The following is a 5,302-nucleotide window of genomic DNA, read 5'->3' as shown; positions in this document are numbered from 1 at the left end:
TTGAATATTAGTAAACTTCACCAGGGAAGCCATCTGTTCCTGGACTTTCATTTGTTGGGAAGTTTTTGGTTCAATATCCTTACCAGTAATTGGTCTATTTAGATTTTCTACTCTATCATGATTCCGTCTTGGAAGATCATATGTCTCTAGGAATTTATCCCTTTCTTTTAAATTGTCCTATTTGTTGGTGTATGATTGTTCATAGTAGTCTCTTATGATCCTTTGTTTTTCTGTCATGTTAGATGTAATTTTTTTTTCTTTCAATTTTGATTTTATTTGAGCCCTTTCTTTTTTCCTTGGTGAGTCTCACTAAAGGTTTTCCCAATTTTTGTTGTCTTTCCAATGAACCAATTCTTAGACTCACTGATCTTTTCTATTGTTTTTTTTTCAGTCCCTATCTCATTTATTTCTATTTTGATCTTTATTATTTCCTTCCTTCTACTAACTTTGGGTTTTGTTTTTTGTTTGTTTGTTTTTTTCTAGTTCCTTTAGGTGTAATGTTAGATTGCTTATTTGAGATTTTTCTTATTTCTTGAGGTAGGGCTGTATTACTATAAACTTTCCCCTTAGAACTGCTTTTACTACATCCCATAGATTTTGGAATGTTTTGTTTCTATTTTCATTTGTCTCAAGGTGTTTTACAACAGCAGGAATGTTCTCTTTCTCTTCTTGATGGATGGTGGGCACCAGACTGCTGGAAAAGCTTCATCTCACACTCTCTTGAGGACTCATTGTGTGAGGACAGAGCACCCCAGGTCTTTTACAGCAATGATCACCTGGCTATGGCTATACCCTGGGGGTCGTGATGGGAATCAGCTTCTTCTCCTTAGTTTCTCCATTGCATCTTTATCATCCCTAAGATCAAGCCCTGGATGATGGGAGTGTTGGTATCCTGGGGTTGCACTTCAGGATACCACTTTGCACAAATATCTGTAAATGATGCCAAACTCATAAGACAAAAGCAACTAAGAATACATTTGTTTACAGATAGGATAGGGGACATAATCTGTCATCATATTCTTGTCCAGCTGTATCCATAAACCCAGATTCACCAGTTTGCCATCTGCTATAACTTTTCCAGAATCATTGTCAAGAAGAGTGGGGATATATTCTTCAGGAAATGCACTGGTTGTGTAACTGATTAGTAGGCAAGTCTTACCTGCAGCTCCAGCCTCCAACCTCCACACACTTCACGGCCTCCCTCGGGGTTGTGGTGGCTGCTGGAGTGCTTGGATGCTGAGGTGAGAAGTGGCAGGCCCTGATGCCGGGACCACTGTCCATGCTGCTTCCCTCTCCAGCTGACATCGGAAAGCCTAAGCTCAGCAGCCACCACCAATCAAATATGGGTAGAATTGTTCTTTAACTGTGAACAGATAGGTTGCTTATTCAACTAAATAATGAGACTAGCTGTGATCATGGGAGTCACTTAAGGTCCCTGAACCTATCTTTCTTCTTATTTAAATGCATGTATTTTGCTCTATCATTTTTATATTTGAAGATAAAAGCCATATGGTTAAGCAACAGAAGTAAATATAAAGTTCATAGGTTATTGTTCATTTAAATTCCTTATCTTTGTGGAATTTATGGATCTAATTATGATTTTCTAATCTACACTTTCAGAATATTTAGTCTTATTTTTGAAACAAGGTTGTCTAGGAACTGTGTCTTTTTATTTTCTTTAAAAATGGCAAATCTTGACTAGGTTATATATTATTCTGAATAACCACAGTAGACTAAAAGACGTCATTTCACAATTCACCCAAACACCATATCCTTTGTACTGAGGATTGCTGGAGTGGCTTTTCCAAAAGTTTTAGGATTTTCCAGTCATTTCCATGACAGTATATTCAGTGAAGGAAAGCCACAGCCCAAAGATCAAATACAATCAGCCATTAATTTTTGTGAGTCAAGTTTTATTGGAACTTACCCATGCCCATTCATTTGGGTAATGCCTATGGTTGCCCTACAGTGGCAGAGTTGATTAGTTAAGATGGAATCTATCTGACATGCCAAGACTAAAATATATGTGGCCTTCTACAGAAAAGTTTTGCTAATCCTGGAATTATCACTGTTCTCATAAACTGATCTGTCAAAAGGTAGTCAGGATTCTCAATCAAATTCTATTACAATTAATAGTGCATTAAACTAAATAAAAACCAGGTACTTAAAAAAGGAGTCTGGGGCTTCCCTGGTCGCAGTGGTTGAGAATCTGCCTGCTAATGCAGGGGACTCGGGTTCGAGCCCTGGTCTGGGAAGATCCCACATGCCGTGGAGCAACTAGGCCAGTGAGACACAACTACTGAGCCTGCACATCTGGAGCCTGTGCTCCGCAATAAGAGAGGCAGCGATAGTGAGAGGCCCATGCACCGCAATGAAGAGTGGCCCCCACTTGCCACAACTAGAGGAAGCCCTCGCACAGAAACGAAGACCCAACACAGCCAAAAAAAAAAAAATTAAAAATAAATAAATAAATAATAATTAAAGAAAAAAAAATGTACGCACATCTGTATGATCAACATTTTTTAAAAAAAAAGGAGTCTGCAAAATGCAATATTTATGATACAATGTGTGAATACTCATCATCATGTGATCTTCGTGGAGCCTACTTAAAAAAAGTAAATGTAATTTTGTATGTTGAAATACCTAAATGATTAAAAATTGTAATTATCTTTGCTTATACTTAAATGTTTTAGATTTTTTAATTAGGATCTTGATTAAAGGATGTTGATTGATAATTTCAATGACAGAGAAAATAAGTTGAAAATTTTTAATTATTTGAAAAGTTAAGTGGTTTTTATTGGTAGTAGAGACATAAAAAGATCAAAATACTTTCTCCTTTACAATAGTATTTAAATTTTTGAACATTTTATTAAATTTAACATGTATATAGAAAAGTGCATGAATCAATAAGGTGAATGGATTTTTACAAACTGAACACACCAATGTAACTAACATCCAGATTAAAAACATTTTTTTTTGTTTCCCAGTGTATATAAAGTTATGTTTACTTTATACTATACTGTATTAAGTGTGCAATAACATTGTGTCTAAAAAAATCCAATGTACATACCTTAACAAATCCTTTATTGCTAAGAAATCCTAACTATCATCTGAGCATTCAACAAGTTGTAAGCATTTTGCTGGTGGAGAGTCTTGCCTCCATGCTGAGGTCTGCTGATTGATTAGGGTGGTGGTTGCTTCAGGTTGTGGTGGCTGCAGAAATTTCTTAAAATAAGACAAAAAAGAAGTTGCCCACATCAATTGACTCTTCACTTGAACACTTAGAGGCCATTGCAGAGTTATTAATTGGTCTGATTTCAATATTGCTGTGTCTCAGGGAATAGGAAGGCCTGAGATAGGGAGAGAGATGGGGAACCACCAGTTGGTGGAGCAGTCAGAACACACAACATTTATCAATTTAAGTTCACCATTTTATATACGTGTGATTCGTGGCATTCCCAAACAATTACAATAGTCACATCAAGATCACTGAATCACAGATCACCATAACAAATATAATAATAATGAAAAGTTTGTAATATTATGAGAATCACCAAAAGGTGACAGGGAGACAAGAAGTGAGCAGATGCTTTTGGATAAATGACCCTGATAGACTTGTTCAATGCAGAACTGCCATAAATCTTTAATTTTTAAAAAACACAATTCTGCAAAGAGTGACAAGGCACAAATTGCAAGATTTCACATTTATGTGAATGTTCACCCTAACCATCAGTCTGACATATAATCAATGTTTCCATCATGCATATGCAGTGATCTTTATTTTTCCACATAGGACAGAAATAAAAACTAAATTCACTTGCCTTTAAATATACTACAAAATTTTTACTTTTACTCTTAAAAGTCAATTTCTACCTTTTTAACTACCCCTGTTTTATGGCTGAATCAAGCGATAGGGTTGCAATCGCATACATTCTGAAAACTTTACACTGACATATTTATAAGCACTCAATAAGCCTCTCATTCAGTAGATCCAGCAATAATTTTGTAAAAATTATTAGTTAAAAGTAGAGACTCAACCAAGAACACTTACATAATTATCCCTAACTAAGTCAACCCTATGTTATTGGTTGGATTAGTTTGACACCATTAAAAAAGCAAATAAATAAACAAAGAAACAAACTCCCAGTGAGTGGTAAGTAGAATAATCTCTTTGCTAGGTTTATGTTGGTAAAGAAAAATAAAAATAAGAAAAATGTATCCAAATAATTCAGCAAAATAAAATAAAATAAAGAAACCAGTTAGGTCTGCATAGTTATGCAAATATTTCCTAGAAATTCTAAGGAATACCTGGTTTAATGTAAAGGTATTTCAATACCTGCTTACATCTTGCTGTACTTTGAACTTGACCTTGCACATAACCTCAGACATCACACCAGAGCCAAGACTCCCCTATGGACAAGATACTACACTGCATACTGAGGTTCAGACATACTACAGGCAGTGGCAGAGTAATTCTGTCTTTGTCTTAAAGAAAACACTAAATGAATTTCTGATAATCCTAAAGTAACATGTTCCAGAGATTCTCATTCAGAGAAACAAGTCCACTGGTGTTGGGAAAGGTATTATGAATTCCAGGACACAACTTATACAATTATAGGTGAAGAACAATTATTTATACAATAGGGAAACTTCAAAAAAATTGCCTTGCGTGATTCAAATAATATAATACATAGACTACTGAGACTGAAATGGGAAGGTTTTTTATTTTATTTATTTAATTATTTTTTTTTTATTTTATTTTTTAATTGAAGTATTGTTGATTTACAATGTTGTATTTGTTTTAGGTATACAGCAAAGTGATTCAGTTTTGTATATATTATTCCATTATAGGTTATTACAAGATATTGAATACAGTTCCCTATGCTGTACAGTAGGTCCTTACTGTTTATTTTATACATAGTAGTGTGTATAGGTTAATCCCATACTCCTAATTTATCCCCTTCCCACCTTTCCTTTTTGGTAAACATAAGTTTATTTTCTATGTCTTTAAGTCTATTTCTGTTTTGTAAATAAATTCATTTGTACCATGTTTTTAAGATTTCATGTTTATGTGATATCATATGATATTTTCTTTCTCCATCTGAATTACTTCACTTAGTATGATAATCTCTAGGACCATCCACGTTGATGCAAATGGCATTATTTCATTCTTTTTTATGGGCGAGTAATATTCCATTGAGGTGTATGTATCTTTTCAAATAAAAGTTTTTGTCTTTTCCAGATATATACCCAGGAGTGGGATTGTTGGATCATATGGTAATTCTATGTTTAGCTTTTTCTA

General features: G+C 34.5%; 1 pseudogene; it reads right to left on the bottom strand.

The window, feature by feature from the left end:
* Positions 1 to 638: 638 nt before the first annotated feature.
* Positions 639 to 1,305, bottom strand: LOC102997719 (ras-related C3 botulinum toxin substrate 1-like; annotated as a pseudogene).
* Positions 1,306 to 5,302: the final 3,997 nt, after the last annotated feature.

This window comes from Balaenoptera acutorostrata, chromosome 14 (assembly GCF_949987535.1).
Source record: "Balaenoptera acutorostrata chromosome 14, mBalAcu1.1, whole genome shotgun sequence".
Classification (NCBI taxonomy): domain Eukaryota; kingdom Metazoa; phylum Chordata; class Mammalia; order Artiodactyla; family Balaenopteridae; genus Balaenoptera; species Balaenoptera acutorostrata.
The sequence above is the reverse complement of the archived record's forward strand: the minus strand, read 5'-3'. Positions and strand labels throughout refer to the sequence as shown.